The sequence below is a fragment of the Aphelocoma coerulescens genome, chromosome 5 (assembly GCF_041296385.1).
Source record: "Aphelocoma coerulescens isolate FSJ_1873_10779 chromosome 5, UR_Acoe_1.0, whole genome shotgun sequence".
Classification (NCBI taxonomy): Eukaryota; Metazoa; Chordata; class Aves; order Passeriformes; family Corvidae; genus Aphelocoma; species Aphelocoma coerulescens.
The window spans coordinates 12,473,512-12,496,272 of NC_091019.1; the positions used below are offsets into that span (position 1 = coordinate 12,473,512).

Sequence of the window (22,761 nt, forward strand, 5' to 3'; positions counted from 1 at the left end):
CCTTCCCTCAAACAGCACTGCTTTCCCACAGAAACCTGCAGAGAGCAGAGAACTGCTTTAGAGCAGTTGGTATTTAGACTGCAGTTCAAGGCTTTGAGATTCTTCACCTGGCACTGATGATATCTCTTTGTAGCTCGAGCTCCACAACCCTAATGAAATGTGCCAGAGGAGCTGTCTGTGAAGCAAACACACACCTTGCTTCTTGCTGTGGTGTTGTGGTGCACTTAATGCCATGTGGTTATCTTGGGTGATAATGTATTTGGTAGAGAGAAAAGACCTCTGTGGTGATAGCAGAGAGAGGGGCTTTTTGCTGTGAACTCATGTCCCTCTGCTTTTTGCAGCTTTTTGTCTGTTGGTGAATTTTAAAGAAGCCCTTGAGGATTTGGCACAGAATAAAAGCAATGTGCTGGCTTCCCTAGCACAGACTATCCCTTCACCTTCCTGCACACCCAAACCTGGGGTGTGCTGCCTGTTTTTCTCTCAGATGGACCAGAGAAGGAACTCTCTTAAGGCACAGTGAACTGGAAATTATTAGTATTCTGAGAGTCCATTTCCCTGACATTCTGTTAAAGATATTTCTGTAAAATTCTCTCCAACCATTACAGATAACTAACATTTTATAATTGGAGCCACAAGCAGCTTAAATGGTTATCCAGCATTGTAGTACCTCATGCAGACTGATCTTCAGAAGCCATCAGTTTGTTCTGATGGACTTGGACATACCTATGAGGAGTAGAATACAAGATGGATTTAGCTACCAATTTCCTTCTGAGCATTGCTGAAACTTCCTTGTCAAACTGGCAGTGTTCTGCCTCTTTTCTGTGTTTTACATGTAATAAGTACATAATCTGTATGAGGGGATACTGTTATTTGGAAATCAGGAGTTGATTTATATTGTTTACTTATTTGAAAAATCTTTACATCTATTTTTGCCTAAAGTTCTGATATAATGAAGGATGCTTCTCTTCAGTATAAAATCCTGCCAGGACCTGAGACCTGCCTTATTTGCTTTTCTACCGTCAATAATTTTACTGCCACCAATTATGTACCTTTTTTATCAGAAAACCTAGTGTAAGAGATAGTTTTGGCAGTGCTACCATTTTCATGGTTTTATCATGCAATAAAGCTTTGTTAGCTGCCTTTGATGATTCTGGCATAGACTATTACATGGTAGAGAGGGGCAAGAGCACCTGGAGCAAGGAGGGTGAACAGGAAGTGGAATTCCTGCCTAGAGCAGGCACCTCACACTGCACAGGCTTTAACACTGCTCTTACCAAAGGCTCTTCAGTGCAAGCAATAACCAGACAACTCAACAGCTCCATTTCTACTGTTCTTTCCAGCCTGGGCCATTATGACTCCCAGGCAGAGGTCAGGTAAAGCCCCTGTCTTGCTCTCACAGCTGGGCCCAAGAATTACAACAGATACACAATGGAAAGCAAGTAGACAGCCAGAGGGAACTTCTCCTTCAGCCTGGGTGGGAATTGGGCCTGATGTCTGTCTGTGCAGTGGCCACACAGCATTAGCTGTGCCAGAAACACAGATTTGTATAGGCATTGCAGAGACAGCATCACAGCAGAGCTCTTTAGGTAGGGGCAGTTTGGCTGTGCTCTTGCCCTTTTCTGTAGCTAGTAGGTCAAGAAGGCAGCTAGAAATAACCAAAAGCAGTAGAATTTTACTTTTACTGGGTATGAGTTACTAAGCAGATAATTTTGGTATCTTCAGCACATATATTCAATCCCTCAGGTCTGTTCAATGTTCTCAGTGCTGTCTGCCCTTGAGAAGAGCTGGAGATATTTGAGATCTCTGTGAGTGCTGAGGTGTTTGAGAGCTAGCCCTTAGTAACTGTGTTGGTCTATTTCCCTTTGCTCTATTGAAATGGCCTCCCTCTTTCTACAGGCTGGGGTAGCTCAGGTGCAAGCACAGACATATGGCTGTGTTAAGTGTCCATGGATAGATAGATCCTCTTTGGAATAATTGCTTGCACTATATTAAAATAAGAAGTGGGCTGGAAAATTAAACAGTGTGTGAGAAGCCAGTAGTTGATCTGCAGTAGAGCTGTGTTTGTTCAGGTACATTTTAGAATAACTTCTGGGCTGTAAAGAGTTCAAAACAAACTCTAAAATCTGTTGTGCAGGAAATAGTAGTGGTAAAAAGTTTATATGGGGTAACGAGTCCTGACTTTGTTTCAGAGAGTTCTCCAGTGTTTGTTCATGAGTCATTGCAGAATAAACCTCTGAATGTTTTGCCTGCTCAGATTGTTATACCCTTCCAACCTCCTCAGCTTTCCATACGTGTGATAAGTCAGCATCAGCATTTTGGATGTTTCTCTTTGCAGTGACAGCTGCAAGCTGGGGACCTCTCTGTGTTGGTGCCACAGCTTTGCTCTGTAACCCATAACCTCCCTGCCAGGCTTTGTACAGTCCTGCCTCCTGTACCCTGTCCACATAAAGCTCTCTGCTTGATTTCTTTTTTTGGCAGCCTTTGGATCCAGAGACCTACTTACAGCTGGGAAGGCCTGACTTGCTGGTTTACTTGATCTTATTCTGATGTGCAGGCATGTGCCTGTGGATCAAGGATAGGCTCTGTGATCTGTAATTGGCATCCAGTTTTGTGGAAGGGGAAAGGTTCAGGCTCTGAGGGCTGTCTGGGTTTGTCTTCATCTGATTGAAACAATGAATGTATCTTGGTTTGTTATTACTCCTTGAGCAATATTATGTCCCCAAACTTACTTCAAGCACAGAAAGATTCTCCAGTATGAACAAGCTCTGGGAATTTCTTTTCTGGTAATGTTTGGTATGAGACTTAACCAGTGACGAATTCATCCATTACCAATCCTCTACTAACCCTCTTGGAACATGACAATTATCACTTCTAATATCACATAAACATTGAGTTACGTTCACAAAAGTTTGTCATCTCTGCCTCTTCCCTCTTTGAGCTGGGGAGAAGCAAAGAAAAATCCACTGTTATTGAGGAGGAGGAAGAAAGTGGAATTCCCCTTTCTGCAGCAGCTGCTGGTACCGAGTGAAAAAAAGTTGATGGCTGCGGGGCCAAGCTGGCTGCTGCTGGCTAGGGAAGCAAAGCTTTGTGTGTTTTATGGGGACACACAAATACCACTTTACCCACTCCTCCCGTGTCAATTGAAAGTGGAGAAGTCTACAGAGTACCTCAAATCCCTGACATTAAAAAAAACAAACGGTGCTAAGCCCATTTTCCTTGAAACCCCATCCACAGTGGTGTTATATTTTGTGTGGCTTTGTTAGTGTTTAAGGGGCAGTAAAGCTATAAAATTGTTCTCCTACTTCGCATTTTTGGAGTGATAGGATTTAACATGAAATTCTGGTTTGTTTCACGCTTTGATAGCCCGTCCGAGTGATTTACACAAACTTTTACAGAGGCACCACCATCTCTGGGGCTTTGTTAGGAAGCCAAATCGCTCCAGGTGGCTTAGACAGATGCTCGCACCTCGGCTACGCCCTAGTTTGTATACTGCTTTAATAGTTACTAATTACCTATTCAATGTCATTACCACGTTTCTGGTTTTGGCACAGAGCTACAGAGCAAGTTACAACAGTCACGCAGAAACATCGCTGTGTATTCTGCCAACGCCAGAAAATACAATTGTTAGGGTGCTTGCAAGGTATGTTGAGCAGTCAGTGTGTGTACTCAGCTCTTAGGATGTGTGTTTGTTTTGGGCTTGCTGCATTCTTTGGGATTTGCTTCTTGACTGGAATTGAAGAGCCTGAGTGCTTACTTCTTTCTAAGTGCTAGAGAGCAGATCAGCTTTGGAGAAACTGCGTATTTTTTTTTACAGTTTGAGATCACTCAGTGGAAAAAAATGAAATCTCCCTGATTTCCTGGGACGTTCTTAAGAAATCTGTGAATTTTCAGAAGGTGTATGCTGAATATTATTCCAAGTCAAAGTTACCAATAAATAAAACAAGAAAACCCCCAAACCACAAATAACTCAGTTGCTTATATTGTTAGAAAATATTTATTGTGGAAGGAAATAATTCTTAACAAGGTATAAATGAGACTAAGATTTTTTTTTTTTTTCCTTTTCATTTATTCCCCTGATCCTGCTGTGTATGTGAGACCCATTTCCTATCAAGGTTTTAAACCCTGTTAATTCCCTTGTTCCTACTCCTTTCTGAGAAGTGGTTTGTAGTGAATGTCCCGTAGAGGGAGGTAATTCCAACAGGGCTAAATATCTGGGACAGAGCTCCCTGTTAAGGCAAATACTCCTGGTTTTGGTGCTCAGCCCTGTGGGTATGTGCCAGAGCTGCTCTGCACAGGGTAACCACACATGAAATACCTTTCCTTGAAGATTGGGTAGAACTTCTGCTCTGATTAATTGTACATCTGCAGCAGGAAGTTTTCCTGGCACAGGATGATTAGTGGTGCAATTTGTCTTGGGAGCATTGCTAGAATGATAACAGACTGGTTTATTTTTATAAAAAGCAACAGCGGGAGCACTTAAGAGGCTTTGGCTGGCTTTGTTAAACAGAAAAAAATTATAGTAAGAAGTCAACCAGTCCCCCTCTAGTAAGATCTTATCTAGAGTGGAATACTTAATTTTTACATTTAAATTGCTGTTTGGTTTTCAGAGTTCACTTCCACATGAAAGACACAATTAATAATCACCAAAGCTATTGTCTGGACTGTCTTTAAGGCAAAAATTCTTGTTTGAATTTATCTACTCATAGAAAACTCGCATTATGAAGTGTCTTTTTTGTCTATGCCACCTAGTGACTCCAATTCCATTGTCCTTCTTGGTTTACAAATAACCCCTGGAAGAATAAGAGTACTGCTCAGTGTGAATAAGAGTAAAGGAATCAAGCCCTTCACCTATGAAAGAAAGTACAGATTCTAGATCACAGGACTTGAACCCAGCCCTTTCCCTTTACTGCTGCCAAGAGGGAGCAACGTGTCTCAGTCAGGATAGCCCAATCCTATGTCTTAATCATTATATTACAGAGATTTATTTGACTTATTGAGTCCTCAGTGGTGATCCTGCCTGTACCACTGGTGCTTCTGGGAATGTAACTCTTTTCTTTTGCACAGGAAAAATAGAATCAAAGCTTCCTTCTGCTTTTTTCCCACTGAATTGTGGGGAAAGTTTGTTTCCTTGTGAGTTCATTGGGGAAATTGTGTGAGAGGTCAAACAACAACCGTGTTTAGCCTCAGGTTTTTAGTCCTTTTAAACATGAAAGGAAGAAATTTTGTGTTTGTGGGTGAGAAAGGGCAGCAGCCAAATAGGATCCTGGGGTAACTCTGCAGTGAGTGTCCTCAGGGTCAGCGCTGCCGAGAACACCGCATGCACTCTTGTCTGTTGTGCTTCTTTTTGGACAGTGTCTTCTGATTTATGGACTAATACTCACTCAAGGGCTAGATCAGAATAGAAAATAAAAATATTCTTGATTGGGAATACATGTAATTTGACTTGCAGGCTAAAAAGCAAAGTGTGCTGACCTTGTTTTAAAAAACCTAAAACGTTCTTTTCGGCCCCTTTTAGAACAAAGTTGTCTGCTTAAAATTTCATTTTAAAGTGTTTCATTTTTATAATTGAGCATGCAGATGTACTTAGAATGCTCCATGGCTTTAATGGAAACAGGAATTTGAGGTACTTGGAGCCGGTGCGTTTGTTGTTACCCAGTCAAGGAAGCTGGCAGATGATGTTACAAATTTTGGAAGAATTGTGGTTTTGCAGACAATGAAAGCAGCAGTTAGGGCACACAATGTCGAGATAGTACTGCTGAGAACATAATTGTGATCGGGTTTCCGCTGCTTAACTGATAAGTAATATTAAAACCTCAAATAAATTATAATTGTAGGGTGATAAAACACACAGCCCTGAAGTCTGACATTTGCAAGATCAAAAAGGCCATGTGAGATCTTGCATATTTTTTTTATTTAAAGCATCAGTTCCATGGCACAGTAGCTGTAGGCACTGTACCATCCAGGCAAACAAACCTTACAAAGACACTCTGATTTTGAAGTAACAGTTTGCAATACAAGCTCTGAAAATTCAGCAGAGATGAGCATTTGCTTAAAATGCTGGCACTTGGAAATTATTAATTTCTATAATAATATTATTGATTTTTTTTTAAATGTGTGCTCTATTTTGATTTTTTTGAAGTTGTATTTACATCACCCGGAAGCCTTGTAAGTGCCTTGCAATTATTCTGTGTGCTGGCTGGGATGTTTTTAATAGACAAAATCAGCTGGCTTTGTTTTGCAATTATATTTCAGCACCATGGTTTTGGCTTAAAATGTTCCTTTCGAGTAGGTTTATTCATATACAGTTATTCGCAATTTTTCTTATACAAGATTTTCTTTTTATTTTGGTACTTGGAAGCTGCTCTGGAAGTGTTCTGAGAATAAAAACAAGATTTTTGCTGAAAGATGATATACCTACTGAGTACTTTTGTGTTACTTTGAGTATTGTAGAAAAGAGTGAAACATGGGAAAATGGTGACAAGAGCACCTGTGTGTCTTCACCTCAACCAGCTTGAGAACTGCTGGTACAAAAGGATTGTTTGAGAGCACAGGGATGCCCACAATGCCTCCAGAAAATTCAGATTGTAGCAAGGATATCTGATTTTCTGAACAGTTACTGCTTTGGTGTGAAAAAGTTATTTGTAGTTACTGCCTTCTCTGTGATTAGAATGGAACAGAGAAGTTCAGCTCTTTGAAATTTTCTAATTTTATTTGTAGCTGTTCTTGGTTTGCTTTGCAAATATTTGCATTGCTGCCTGCTCTTAAAATTAAATTACAATGCTCTAATATCAAACAGTGATAAGTTCCATAGTTATGTATGCACTGGGCAGGAGCCAGGATACTGCAGGGGGTGAGACAGTATGTGTGGTAGGAGGAGAGATAAAATACACGTGGCTACAATGGAAGAAAAGGGCATTAAAACATAATTTCTGAGACTCTGGTCATTTTAAGGGAGTGATTTTGCAATTGAATGGTGATGGAAGTGCTAATTCTTGGCAGAAGAATCTTGTAGTACTTTTGAGATAGTTTGCCATTCTGCTGTCCCCTTTCAGCTGATGTTTACCTGGGATGATTTTTGAAAGAGAAAAAATGTAAGATTAGATACCTAAAAATGTAAAATAACTGCTTGAGACCTACAGACAGAAACTGACAAAAGTAATTTTTTGAAACAAACAAACAAACAAACCACAATCCTTGTCTTGTCGTAACATGAAGGAGCTCAGTCACCTCAAAATAGCTGGGAATTAAATACATTTGTGTGTGCAGTTTTTGTTCCTGGAAGTCTTTCATAAAGCAGGAGTTTTCATGCAGCCTGTAGAAAAGTGGGAATGTCTGTGCTTGGTCTTTTGTGATATCACAAAAGAACTTTTCTGTGGTTTTCTCTACCACTGTTTGTATCTCCTCACTGCTCCTCGGGGATGGTGGTGATGATGTGGAGCTGAGTCCAGCTCCAGCTCTGGGTTTGAAATCCTCATGTACTTTTGGCCAGTGGCTTGTGGCTTTTGTCCTTAAAAGCAGCAATGATCAGGCTACAACACAGTTGCTCTGTAGCTGCCTATGCCAGCTCCCCAAATTGCTGTCACCTCTGCTATCATATAAAAAGTACTTTCAAAAATATCTGAACAAAGTACAGATATTAACTGAACAAGTTGGGTTTTGTCTAACATCACTGAGACTTCCATTACCCTGAAGTCACCTCAGTGTGATGGAAGTGAACCCATCTAACTCAATTTTGAGGGTTTCATGTTGCTTTTTTTTACTGAGTAACTTGCAGTGATTGGAGAGTGGGAGAGGAAGGCATAATCTCTATTAAAACACTGAGGAACAGTGAGGGAAAACTTAAGAGGCAAAGCCTTTCCAGCATCAGGAGTGGTCTGGAGCCAGGAGAGGCCATGTGCCTGCAGCCTGAGGCTACAGGCCAGTCACACATCCTTAGCTTTTCATGAACTGGGAAAATGGGGCCTCTTGACACATTAAGCTTAAGTATTCCCAAATAATCATAAAACTACTTCAGAAACCCAAGTTTTGAGCTCTTCTATGGTGTAATAATGTTGATTCAAAGGAAGATGGGTAATGTTAAATATCTTGACTTCTTTCAGTGTTTCAACCAGTTTCAATATGATTATTTCTTAGATTTGACACTTCTTCTATGTGTTACTAAGGCATCTTTCCATCTAAAATTCCAAGTTTACATAAACATAAACCTCATTTTACAGTTGATTTGATGCAGTGTTCCCCCCAGCATGTATGGAAACATCTGCTTGTCTGCTTAGCAATACCTATATGCAGGGTACAAACAGAATGAACACAGCAGGGAAAACTGTGATTTAGCAGGGAAAGGGTTAATTCATGACAGGCATTCCTTTTTAATTTTAAGTAATAAATAAAGGAAACTGGTGGGGTCTGAGCAGCTGGCCAAATGTGTTCAGAAAGACTTGCAAGCTCCCACAGCAATTAATCCAGATCAGGAGAGGATTAATTTGAAGTTTAAAACACCCTCCATGCCTGAGGAGGGACCTGTGTAAAGTGCTCATGAATGGGGTAGGGAGCTGGTTTGTAAGAGTGGGAGTTAAGTTAGGGATGTGAAATCTGATTTTTGAATTTCCAGGCTGGACTTTTACATCTCAGTCTTCTGTAGTAGATCAGTAGCCTGAGTGAATAAGGAGTGAAAAATATCACAGATAATCTTAGACTAATATAGACTATAAGAAATGTAAATTGCTTGATTTTTTACATTTATTGCCAGATCCAGAAGTCTGAGGTTTTCTACCTTTAGTAATCAAGATTTCTTAAGCAGACCAACAGCTTGAAGAACTTAAAACTCTTTTGGTATTCTTTTACAATTTGACTCTATTTTAGCTCGGAAAATAGGTAAATTAGTTTTGAAAGGAATTCTTGGGGATTGGGGAAGTATTTATGAGCAGAATATTCTGTTCAATATAGAGTAGATCTTGGAAATTGACCTGCAGGTGTATTGGTAAAATTGTTGCAAATTTCTGAAGATTAATTTTATTTTTCTCTGGAAATAAGACTGCAAAAAGGTGTTTTATTAAACCCAAAAAAGTTAATTGAGATAGTAATGTGTATTATAATATCAACCACAGTAAATGACCAGCCATATGGAAAAGGTTATATTTTTTAATTTGACTGGTCTGAGCTACAAAAACTATAGTGAGATTTTCACATTCGAGTAGGAAACATCCTCCAGTCCTCCTGCTGTGGCTTTGCATTTTGATGGGAATATTCTGTTCTCAGTGTTTGCCACTGTTTGTAAGAGGCTCTTTGCCTTTTCCATGATGATTTTTTGTCTTACACTGAAATGCCTACTGCTGTCTTTGTCCTTTTCACCATCTTCTTTCCTCCCCTCAGAAGCCCAAAGTGAAGCTCTTAAGCAGAGGGAACCGAATCCTCTGACAGCTTCCCCCTGCAGCCAAAAGCCGCTCAATCTTTGCCTTCCCACACAAATTTCAGGTGTCTTTTTTGAGCTGGATGTATACTTTTGTAAAAGTCTCCTGCACCTTGATGAAATTTTGCCTGTTTGTCTGTAGTATTACTCATACAAAAATATGAAATTTTGCATACTTATCTGTAATGGCAAGAGCCTCTAATGACAACAGAAAATTGAGGAAAGGTGGCTGGGAGAAAACATTTGAGTTCATGTGTCTGAAGTGGGTTTTACTTAGCCTTGCTTAGTGTGATGTCAGACCAGGGGCAGGGCAGTGTGTTCCTGCTAGGAATCCTTCTCAACCTGTATGGCAGGGAGAGAACAGAGTTGAAGGTGTTTTGAACAGTTTCACCAGACAGCCACGGATGTATCATTGCATTAGACATGACAACTTTAACTCTTTGGAAGGGGAAGGGGGAGAAGGCATTTAACTGCAGGTGGAGTGGAAGGGTGTGGGAGATGGGAATGGAGATGGAGGTGTGATCATCAGAGCTGCTTCCAGAGAAGACCTCTGTGTCATCAAAGTACAGCAACAGGAACACCAACAAAATGGGGCTCCTGCTTTGAATGTCAAGCTGGAGAGGAGGGTGAGGGATAAGAGGTTCCTCTTGAACAAAGGACAGAGGTGGCTCAGGAAAATCCTCACAGGTGGAGCTACACAGCTAAGAGCTTGGGCCGAGCAAGATCCTGGGGGAAAAGGGGATCTTACTGGGAAGTACAAGCAAGTATTGCTTTCTCTTGTTTCATTTCCCTTTTTGGAGTTTAACATTTTACTGTGGTAAACTTGGACTTGCATTTTCTTGTTTGAGCATCTCATAAAGTACAATCTTGGGTGAAGTTAGTCGGATTTTTCCTAGTGTTGCCTGAGTCTAGACTTCCCATTAGATCTATGCCATAACATGCTCTAGAATCCCCTAAGGCAAGGTCTTCTGAGCAGGGTTTTCAGAGGTGCCCTGCTTGGCCTGGAGAGCAGGGAGCGGGGTTTGTTCAGGAGGAGGCTGTAAGTCAGTGCACATTTGGGCTAGAGAAGCACTGTGCTCCCCTGCCTTGGGATAAAATTGAGGGCTTTCAGGAACAAAACTGCCTTGGAGTCTTGCCCAGTCCAGAGAACTGCTGGGGCAGACTGGAGTTTAAGGGCTGATATTGCTGAGAAACCTGTCATAGGAGAAATCTCCTGTGTGGGAATGCCCTGCTGTAAGAGAATGAGTAAACTGTTCGTGGCAACGTCCAAACTCACACTGACACAGTTATTGTTTCTCATTCCCAATCCATTTTCTTTTCTAATCTGCAAGATGAGATAAATAGAAGATTTTATGCAACTGTAGCATTTTTTTATGTCAGCTCTGTGCTGAGTGATTTATCTTTATTACCCACTAAAGCCTGAAAATTTGCACTTGTTTTTCATGTTATTTATTTTGGAAAATATACTGAATTGCTCTTCTCTCACTAGTTTAAATAAAATAGAACAATTTGGCATCTGTAGTAATCAAACTGACTGACTTAGGGTGGAATGGCAACTCCTTCAGCACAAGCCTAAACCAGGACATTTCAGAAAAGTCAGCATCACCATGTACTGAGAGAAGATACGCCAGTTCAGGAACGCAAATATTTTAAAAGAAAATGCTTCCAGACCTGGCCTGTATTGTGTATTAGCCCCTGGCTGGCTTAATTTGTCTGGCACATGCTCAACTCTGACACTAGGTGATTATACTAATAAAAAAAATAAAAGAGGGAGGAAGTATATAATGTCTGCACCGTTGTTTTTATATACGTACCCCTTCTGTGTCATAGAATGAGATGCTGACAGATGGTACTTAGTCACCTGTTATGTCTGTTGATTATATGCTTTGATCTAAAATTCATTTTGCTCCTCTTGGCAGCTGAGCTGCTTCTTAATCCATTGATAAAACCTGCCTAATAAGCACTTGCAAAGACACTGACATCACCAGAAACAGACTGCGCGGGTGAGACCATGACGTGATGCCCGTAAACCCCAAAGAAGTCTTGTGTTCAAGGCTTCAAGCAAAATGCTTTTCTGAGAAACAAGTAACAAGCAGTTTTATTCTTGCTTGGCATAGTTTAGGTCTGATGCTTCCTTGTATTTGTTTCAAATGTATCAATAAGGAGAGGACGGTTCAAATAGCTGCTTTCCTATGGAGAATTTGTATCTTGCCATGCTTTGCTGTGTATTAAAACGATCAGAAACCTTGTTTCTTCTTCCTTAATTATGTGTGTAAATACATTTTTCTTGTCATGGAAGAGTTTTAAGAAGAAAGCCATTACCTTGTCTTGGGGTGAGTCTCAGTGCCTAAACAGAGCTCTCCATGAGAAGTGTAGGGAGCTAAAACGTGGTGTTCATTTTGTTTGGGCTTTTTGGGGGGGTTCTGTTTGGTTTCATTGGGGTTTTCTGCAAAAGGTGAAGCTTTCTGAGGTTTTAGTTTGAGGGTCCTGTCACTCATTAAATTTGTGACTAATAAGAACCAGTTAAAGTAATCTTAATATATAAACCTTGGCAGAGGGGAGTTATAAATTTCTGGTATCTTGAGGACTTTATTGCATTAGCATTTTAGCAAAATCAGGTCTTTCCTCCTAAGCTGCATGGCCATCTCTGGCCAGCTCTTACTGTCACCAAGCTGCCCTGAGAGAGTCACATGGCACAGTTTCCCTTGCCATCAGCTGGCTGGCAGGTCCCTTCATTCAATTATCAGGCCTTATTTTGTCAGCATGGAAGCAGCATCTTCTGCCAGCTTTGGGAGCTTTCCAGTCCTGGAGACCTGCAAGGCTGCACTGTAGGAAAAGTGGAAAAGTGGCTTTTGTTTAGCATTCTCTTTGTCTGACAGCTTGGTGGATGTCCTGAGAAGGAGTCTAGGTAATTAATTTGAACTAGGTGGGTAAAACTAACACGATACCCTAAGAGATTGTCTCCTCTTCAATGATCCATCCTCTAACAAAATACTGAAGTTTCCACATGAAAGATGTTAGACTCCCCTACAGGGAAATCATGTTTATTTTAATGCAAGAAATATGAATTAATGGAGATTATAATTGTGGACAGAGTTCTGGAATATTTAGCTCTGAATCTGGCTGTAATAACTCATGGAGTGGTGCTGCTCAGATTCTCACTGAGTTCAGAATAGCTCTTCTGTCTTTTAAGCTAAAGTGACAAGGAAGTTAGATTTTCTTTTTCCTTATTGACCCTGTGACTGTTCACTTGAGAATAGGAGCAAAGTATTTTTATAAATTTTGTCCTACATAATTATGTAAGGGAAGTATTTATAAGCATCTTTGTTCCTGTAATCCTTTTTATTTCGATAAAGCTAAATCTAATAAAATTCCTGAGCAGATATTAAAAACTTGTTCAAAATTTAAAAATTTAAATGTACAAATTTTTTTTTTCTTTTTTAATTTGGCAGAGGAAAGGCTGATTTAAAAATATAGGCTACAGGACTGCTGGTTAAACTATAAATTACAGAAAAGCATGTTAAGGCATGACATTGTTGCGCAGCTAACAATCATTCTTTTTTGGCTTGTTGCCTCTAGAGGCATACTGAAAAGGGGAGGAGAGGGGGGTGAAGCAATTTAGAGCTTATACTAAATAAATACTGATAGGTTTGAAAAACAAAAACAAACGGAAAAAACAAACACAAAAGACAAAAAACCCACCAGCCCTCCAGAGACTCCCCAGCCCCTGGAAATCCAGGACAAAAATACTCCCAGAACACAAAATCTGTTCCCCATCAGATAGCTGTGCCTGCCAGAGCTGGGGACATGTGCCCTGCCAGACATGCCGGCTGCCACGCAGCCCTGGGGGTGATGGCAGTGCCAGGGATGTTGGCACAGCTCAGGCAGGGGACAGCAAGGGGTGCAGGAATGCTGGCAGAGAATAATGCTTACCTGAGACCTTTTTCTGGGGGAAGAAAGGGGAATTTTCATGTGTGTATTAGAGGCGAAGGTAACATATATTTTCTCTCAGGAAGTTCTCAGCTGAGGAAAGAGAATGAACTTTGTGGGGGTTTTCTGGCTTTCTTCTTGGGAAGGCTTTGGGCTTCCACGTGAGATGATGTGATAAACATGAGAAAAAAAAATCCCCACAATTTAAACACACACTTCATGTATTTTTAAAAATTAGTTGCAATAAATGTTCATTCTCATTACTGTAAGTGTCCATTACTATGAATAATAAAGAAACTGATCTTTAACTTCTGAATGAAAAATATACATGTTTAAGTGGTGTAAGAAAGTGTATTAATTGGGGAAGGACTCAACAGTTTCAGTTTTCTTCTTTCTCTCCTTGCTTTGATAGTATCCCATGAAACAGTAAGCTAGAGGAAGAGAGATTCTCTCCTCCCTGTCTACCACTTCTTCTGCCAACCTGGCAGCTCTTCTTTCTGACTCCTTTCTGTTAGGAACCCTCTCCTCCTTTCACCCAGCTGCCTTCCCCACCCACATACATACTTGGATCTTCAGTCAAGTCTGTCCTTGCTCTCGTGCCCATGAAGTGTTCAGGTGCTGCTTCCACCTCTACTTTCCCACAGATCTCCAGAAGCCCCATAAGAGTTCTTTCCCTCCCTGCTTCACATCACCTCTCTCTTCACCCTGTGGCACTGCCCATGCCTGCTCTGCTTCCTACTGCTGGTAGAGCAGCACTGAATTTTGCCAGTTCTAGTTGAGGCTGAAAAATTAAGTTTTGTCTATGTTAACATGAGTCAGTTCCAGGTGTAGCAGAGAGCACCTCTGCTCCCCTTTGGCACTGGTGCCATTCAATGCCCACAGAGTTAACATCCTTATTTAAAAGCTGCAGTGGAAAGAGTCCCCAGTGAGCCAATCCCCAGCTCACAGGCAATGAATTACAGATTTTCAGGGCTTTGGATGAAGCCAGCTGTGTTGTAGTTTCATATGAAGGTTCTAATGAGAAGATGCAGTGGTAAATAAAGCAATTGATGCTGTAGTTTTATATTATCTAAAAATTTTTTTGGGGATGATGTTCCCACACTTATGGAGTTTTGAATGTTCTAACTTCAACATTTTCTAAATAGTAAGTTGTCATGATTGATGCTCTAGCATCTAAAAAAGATGGGAAAATTTTGAGATGATGGTATAAACCAGATTCTTAGCTAAATGTTGTTGTGAGCATTTTTACACTTTGACACTGAAGTTGTCATCTTGGATTGCACCACTGGCAGTCCTCACAGATGATTGAGCCAGTTCACTTTCCCAGAGTGTCTTAAAAATAGAATATCTTTTCTACCACCATCTTCTGATTAGAAAGTATTGTTTTACAGCTGTAAAGAAAAAGGAAATGTTTAAAACTCAGACTGAAAACACATGTTCATTGGGAGAGAATGCTGGGATAAATTCAACAGCTGTGCATTTGCCATATATTTAGGGCCGTGGCCATGAAAACCTGAAGTAGTATTTTTGGTTTGGGTTTTGATGGTGGTGGTTGGTTTTGGTTTATTCCTTTTAGATAAGCAGATCTTAATAAAACCTTCTGAGGTTTTCTTCTCTCTTTGCAACATTAATGATGAATGCCACACAGTAACAGGCAAACTGGTTGCAATGCACATGCTGACGAGGGAGGCCTAGGCCAGGAGTCTAACATTCCACATCAGCCTGCAAGATTAAAATGTTTGTAGTTTAGAGTTTTACACAGTTTTGATTGGAGTCCATCCAGATATTTGCATGCAAAGAATTATTGCTCAATGACAAATTGTGTTGATACAATCTAGTATGTTGGGAAATTTCCACTCTAGTATGGTCGCGTGCCAAGTATGATACCTCTTGGGAATAATACATTAAATGATGTATTTGGGCATTGAAAGATCAGTAGACAGCAAAAGCAATTTTCTATAATTTGGAAAAATCACAGATTCTGTATCTCTAATCAGAGGTGATTCTCATTTTTGCAAGTTTGTGCTAAGATTGTAATACAAAAAGCTGAAACCCTGAACCCCCTTGCAGGGTTTGTAAAATACTCCTCCCCTTAGGAAGAAGGGTCCATGCAAATGGCAAATTTGCTTGGGCTATCTGTGCTCCAAAGTGTGATTCTGCAAACCTGGTGCTGAGTAGCACCTTCTTCCTAAACAGACCAGATACCACTGAGAAATATTCTTTGTGCGCTCTGGTAGCTAACAATTCCATTTAAAATCTGATCTTCTCCCCCTTACCTTGTATTTATCCTAGCTGAAACCAGGACAATTTTCTACTCTCTAAATACTATTCTGGAGTTTGTTAGTCACCACTTGTTTCTGAGTCTCACTCACCTGGCAGAGCTCTGCTTCTCATCACAGCAAAGCTACTGAAACCTCTGGGTGACAGTAACTCACTCCTACAGTAAGTGCAGCATGTCTGGTAGCACAGAGAGGTTATTCCATAATTATTAGTTATTCAGCTTAGAATAAACCTTTGAGAAGTTGCAATACTGTGAGGAACAATCTGATGCTGAAGTGCCTCTGTAGAAACATTCTGCCTTAGAAAGCCTGAGCTTGCTGGGCTGATGTGTATTTGACAAAAAATGTTTGAAGGGATGCAGATCTGACTGTTCTGGATTTTAGCACCAGTTGCTGAAAATAAGTCATGCAAGACCAGTCAGGAAGTTTTAGTATGAAGTACTTAAGAGCTCCTCAATGAGCTAGACTTAGAGTTAGTAGTAATAGGTTTCCTAAAGTTCTCCTCTCTAACTGCCTTTGCAGCAGAATCTGCATGGAGGAAATTAAGCCTGAAACAGAGATGTGAAAATTAAGTGTATTTGTCGTATATAACAGTAGCATTCTTCTGCCCTATTGATAAAGGACACATGTCAATGACATAAAACATTAGTTTCTAAGCTCACTGGCTAAAAGAGAGGGAGTCTCACACTTTTCCGATCAAGTTTTGAGGCTGAAAATTCCTTTTCCTTAACTGGACAAGTGATATCTGGAATTTCAGTACTAACTTCAATGGGACTCTTTCAGATTATTTAATTCACTTGTACTCTTTGTGAATGTGTTTTTTATTTGGCAGCAAAGCAATTGTAGGAACAAGGATTACTTTGTGTGTTTTGTGATGAGATTACACTTAGCATTTATGGCATTGCAGGTTTCTTTTGGAATATCACTGACATCATGAAGTAAGTTGAAAAGGCTTAACTTCTAAAATGACAGCTGAAGTCTTAACACCAAAATCTCTTTGATGATTAAATGAAATGCTTTCTGCTGAGAAAGAGCGATATGGGAAAAGAGAAAGGTGCTAGGGGGATTTAGCTCTCTGTCAACGTTTTAATTGCACAGCTCACGGGTTTTAGTCACTCTCCCTAATCTTGCTTTGTGCACAGCTTCTCTTTGCTTCCGTTACATTCTCATGTAGCTGCTGCCTCGTGATCTCTGGGCAAGTCACACTAATGTGGGAAACAATCATGTTAGTACTACTAAGGGCTGGGGTTTATTTTGGTCTTGGTTTGGTGTTTTGGGGGGTTTTGTTCTTTTTTAGGCACGGGCAAGGGAGGTTTTCAAAGTAACTTCTTAAGAGTTGTCAAGCAGAGGATTATAAATGTTTTGTCAAGTCCTGTGTAAACTCCCACTTTGTGGACTGTTGCTGTGGGATGAGTTTTATTTCATGGGCCAGTTTGAATGGTGATGGCTCTTATGAGGTTTGTCCCATGGTTGCATTTGTGGCTTAAAATACTGGCCTTGTGAGAAAAAGACAAGTGTCTCTGGTTTCAAGGGTTAGTTCTGTTTGTACAGAGACAGCAATGTCACTCTTAACCTGTTCAACACCTTCCTCAAAACAACCCTCCGCCTACAGGTAGACTCTCTGCCTGTCATGAAGCACTTTGGCTGTGCTAAGGCTCCTAGAAACAGCTAATAAATCTGTCAGGCTCTTAGGACACTGTTTTTAAGCAGGGTTAATAAATACAAGCATAAATATGTACAATCCTGTCTCCTTCATCTTGCAATCCTGAAAGACTGGAAATACTCACATTTAAACTCAGTAAATACATTGCTTGTGTAAGTGGAAATACAGTTTTAGTAGATCTCTAACATGTTCAATCTAGTTTTTTACATACTGAGCTCCATGAACAAGTTCATCTATTCATAAATAGGAGGTAAAGCTGCTGCTGGAGAAACCCCTCTGAGAGTGATAGAAGCTGGTTAAAATTTGGAAGAAAATTAGAATAATGGTGGTTTACTGTGTTCAATAGCTTAGAGTCAGTCAATCTCTTCATTGTTATGATGTGAGCACATACAACTTGTATTTTCACAGACTAGCTGGGTTTACTTGTAGCACAATTCATTTTCTAATTCATGCTGTCCTTTGAACGGTGAATTTTTTTCTTCATTTGCACTGCTGTTTTTTCTCTGTTGTGTCTTAATTTTTAATGCGCCCCCCTCATCTTTCTGCCCCATTCTTTCTCCCCCAACTCTTGTCATTCCTTTGTGTCTACTGAGAAGATTCTGCTCTGTGCTGGCTCAGAGGTTCATGTGAAATGAGTTCCTGACCTTTCCGCTTCCTTCGAGGCAGCGGTCACTTCCCAGCTGGCATGAACTGTGTAAATAAAATAGCTGGGAGCTCTAGGAATGGAGGGAGGGAGAAGGAAAACTCCATGAGCTTGTGGCTCAGCCCAGGGCGATGCAGCCAGTGTGTGGGAACAGGGGGTTTTTTGTCTTTCCCTCTACTTCAGAAGCTGGGGTGAGCAGCCTCACACTTTGGTCTCCAGAGCATGCAGGCGGTGAAAAAATACATCATCCAACCTCCTTGGTCTATCGATGGCATCAGAAAGTGCTGGCACCACTAGGGATATCTCCATGTGATATTATTTCATAGACTTTGCTGCAGGATATTTCAATAAGAGGGATAATAACTGGTTCAGGCTGACTGCTTTAATATCTATTTTTGTTATGGACTGAATGACCAGCTACAATTTTCTGTAATTGCTTGTCGTTTTCCTAGGACTTATGCAAGCTCTTTTCAGTTAGCCTGCTTTCTGAAGACTTTTCAGGAAACAAATCTCTTCATGAGCAAGAAGAAAAAGAAGTCAGATCTATGAGGAACTGAGAAACAAAAATCCTCCAAATTCTTACAATAAACCACCAATAACCCAACATTTTGTGTAATGAAAAACACTGCTGCTGTCATTTTTGCTGAACATCATGGAAGGATATGACAGGGATACATAAACCAAACTGGCTTATTTTTCAGTAGTAGATCTCATAGTATTTTTCTTGGAAGCTGTACTCATCCTCCTCTTAAAGTTAATTTTTTTTTAGACAAATACCTTTGCTGCTTCAGCATACAGTTGCTTCTTTAGTGGGCTCTCCCAACACGGCCTAGCATTTCTCGCTGCAGAAGTTGGTAACACTATCAAAACTTGCCTCAGTTACTCACTCTCACGAAAAAGTGTTGCTCTGTTTTTTCTTCCTGCTGTGGGGTTTTTCAGTGATTCATTTCTCTTTGGAAATATTATTGGGCTTGATCTCATCCTTAATTTGCTCTGCATTTCTCATAAGCTCACAGCCTGTTGGTTTCAGAAAGGTGCCAGTGTTCATTTTTCATTTGAATTGGTCGCTGTTTACAAGCCAAATGCTGACAGATGTGGTTATGAGAGCCTCGCTGCTGTCTTTCTGCAAAGAATGTTGGTTTTTGTGGTGGTGTTTATGGATTTATTGATACCAGACCTGTTGGTGTGCATAGCAGAGCTTACCCAAGGGATTCAGGACAAGACCTCCATGGAGTTCCAAGACCTTTTGAGAAAGGCTTCCAGCACCTTTCAGGCCTTGACGAAGTTGCTTACTGGTAAAACCTCCACAAGTGGAAACTTGTTGGAAGGAAAGCAGATCCAGGTGACTATTGTGTAAATGTGGGGAGACCTTGTCTGAAGGGTTGTTAAAGAGAGAGCAAATTAGAAGAGAGTAGTAGATGTTTTAGCTTGTCCTCAGTTCCAGGCTCTTTGTACATAGAGAGAGTTAACTGTGAGAAGTTGAGATAATTTTGTACTTGTGATGGAATAAATTTAATTAAAGTTATTTATTCCTCTTTCTCCCACAAACTTTTAGTATCTTTATGTGTCTGTCAAAGGGTCATTAGAGTAGAAGAGAAAGCATATGCTCTATTCCCCATTACTTTTTTTCTAGAATTAATAAAAAGGCCAGGTTTCACATGTGCTCCAAACCACTGGGGACACGTGAGGGATTGCTAATGGGGAACTGGCTTCCACTTGTAACTCTCTGTTGGATAGAGCAGATTTTCAGTTCATTTTGATTAGAGATGTTTGGAAGAAGTTGTTCTTAGCACTGCATTTTTTTTAGGATTTGTTGGAGAGATCATACTGTTTGCAGATTTTTTTTTTTTTTTTAAGAACTACTCCATCCCTCAGCGAGATTCTCTTCCGCCTGGGTGGTTATAGTTTCATTTTCTTCAAAATACGGGTTTTTACTTTGGCCTGTTCAAGGAAGTGTCACCTCACACACAAATACCTACACCAGCCTTAAGGCAAAATATCACTTTACTTTCCAGAATCTTAGAGTTAGAAGATGATACTCCTCCAGCCCCAGTCACAAAGCTGAAAGGATTTCAGAATTTTCATTACATCTGTGTTGTTGACAATTATTTTCCTTCCTGCAGTATGGAGAATTTGAATATGAGAAGTCTTCATTCCTAAAAGAAATTCTGGTGAATTTTGTATTTATTTGATTTTGAGGGTATAAAAATTCATAAGTAAATGAAAAAGGCACCAGAAATATCTTTTTAATAATAGATTTCTGAATATATTCAAAATTATTAACAAGTTGACTTAGCTTTGGCTTCATACAGTGAACTAATAGTGAGGGAATGTCTGAATGTTTACCTTGTTCATTTTTTAAGCATTCTGATGGAGTTTTGTCCATGACATTTAGTAGCCTTGCCTTTTCTAACCTGTCCTTCCTCTTGGATTGTGGAGAGACTTTCTGTGGCGTTATTTTCAGAGAGCTGTGGGCTGTAAATGCCAGGTTACTGCTCTCTGGGTTGAGTTTATCAATACAGTCTCACTTTTTGCTCCTGTTGATCTTGCAGGAGGTTGGGAAAAGGAGGAACAGCTCGAAGTGTGCTCAGTACCTACTGAATTAAAAGAAATCACCCTTATCACTGAGATGAGTACAATTAAAGCACACAACCCTGCTTGGATTTCCCCTGGTTTGGGGTGAGCTGTGCAATGTGTAGCTGCCACTGTGCTGAGCAGCAGCTGTGACATTCCCTGAGAACCCCAGTTTCAGGTCAATAACCCTGTCTCTGTACAGTACACAGGAATTTCAATGCACACCATTTCATTAGTCCTGGCTGAGCTGAAATCAATATGGGCTCCTGCACTTTTGAGCTATATACTGTATAAGAAACCATGCCAGGCAATCTCCTGGGGGGTTGTGTTTGGGTATCACTCAAACCATTCGTAACATGAACCACAGGGAAACCCCTAGCTTTTCAAAGAATATATTCACTGAAGTTCTCAGTGCAGGTTTCAGCACTGCCTTGAAGGCCAGGGCAGAAATTATCTTAAAAGTACAGGGGAAAGAGGGAGGTACACAGAAGCATGATTGTACCCAGTCATCTGAGACAAATACCAACAGCTTCATGCTACATGAGTCAGGTATTCATGTCCTGATTCTTACACTAGTGAAAAGTAAGTGTTTTCTTTCAGGAGGGTGTACACAAGGTATAGAAAGATTAAATCACTGGCTACAGTTGCTGCTAAAAAATAAATACGAGTGTGACAAGATGAAGCACTATTGCATTATCTTACTGTTCATAGCCCACAGACAAAAGTGCTTCTACCTGTTGGTGCTAAAGGTTGGACTTGCTTATCTTGGAGGTCTTTTCCAACCTAAATACTTCTAAAGTTCTATGTTAAAATGGATGGTGTAATTCGATTTATAGAAGCGAAGTGAATTTAAACAAAAAAACATCTGCTGTTTATCAAATGCTTCCAAAATTTGTGTTTTGAGGAGGTACAGAGCAATTCACAGCAAGTGGGAAAGAGTGCTCTCTCATCTGATAATCCTATTTGAGCCTTGTACTTGCAAACTTGGACACTCTCACTTGAGCAGAGATGCAGAAGACAGGTTTTTATAGCTCTGAAAGGGTGTTTTACTATGGTAGTAACTACTGCAACATATAATTTTTATTTTTTTTATGAGGGTGATTTTGAACCCTTTTTGTTTGTTGTGTTTCCAGCTGTATTCATGCTCTGCCCTTTGGATGGTTATTCCCCAACAGACAAACACATGGCTTGAGTATCTGAAGCAACTGTGAATTTTTGGCAACAACGCTGTTTCCTTGCATCAGAAGAATGAGTTATATTCAAACAAGACAAATGGCTTGGCCTTAAAGATAGGTGGTGTGGCTGTAAATCTCCATTTCTGGCTAACTGGTGACTTCCCACTGGACATAAGGTATGGAACTGTGGGACAGTGTCCCTGCAGCCCTGTTGGTGGACACTGGGAGGGGTAGGTGTTATGTGCCTTCACAGCAGCAATTTCAGCAGAAGTGAATGTGTTCTGAACGTGGGTCTGGTGTTCTAAAAGGGAGTGAAAAAGGCTGCTCCCAATTTCTCTGCTCTGGAGTAAGTACCAGAAGGCATTTAAAGGAAATGGAAGGGGATGCTGATGTGAGTCTGTGGGTGATTCCCTACCCAAAGCCACTGTCCTGTTGCTGCAGCTTGTCTCCATTTATTGCTCTCCTGAGAAAATGCTTTTCCAGAGTTGATGTATTGGACTGAATCTGAAATGGGCAAGAAATTTTCTTCCAGTCACTAAAAAGTCACTTGATATTTCAAAACTTATTCTGGGGAATAAAAAACATTTATCTGAATGTACAGATTTTCTTTTGTGAAATATTGGAATATGGCAACATGTGGAAGTTGGTACTGTCCTCATCGGGAGACCCCTGTGATTTTTCTCATGCTAAGACTTTGGCTCATTTCCAGAAATGTTTTTCTATTTCTCATATATGGAAATATTTTAATCTTTTCTTTAATATATTTTTAAAATGATGTTAGTTCACCATCATCTTTTTCCCTGGAGGTCCCACATTTTAGTTCTTCTCAGATAATAAATTATATCTGTATAGACATTCAGATCATGCTTTCTAGTGTTTGTCATTGTATGGGAAAATATGGGGTCCATAAGCTGATAACAGAGAAAATTTACCACAGCTTTGATTTTGGAAAAATTGAGAATTAATAACTTCATTTTCCTTGTGAATCTTGTCAGTTTTGTAGTGGAAATGCTTTCCCTAAGTTATTCATACTTCTTTGAGAGGAAGGATCTGTTAAGGACTTGAAAGGTGATTCAGTTGGGACTTCAGTG

General features: G+C 40.2%; 1 long non-coding RNA gene across 3 annotated transcripts in view; it reads left to right on the forward strand.

Moving 5' to 3' along the window:
- Positions 1–3,538: 3,538 nt before the first annotated feature.
- Positions 3,539–22,761, forward strand: part of LOC138110729 (uncharacterized) — a 39,579-nt gene continuing 20,356 nt past the window's right edge. For all 3 annotated transcript variants that reach the window (XR_011151031.1, XR_011151033.1, XR_011151032.1), the window contains exons 1-2: positions 3,539–3,640; positions 21,629–21,846. This is a non-coding gene — a long non-coding RNA (uncharacterized lncRNA). The remainder of the gene's footprint in view (positions 3,641–21,628; positions 21,847–22,761) is intronic.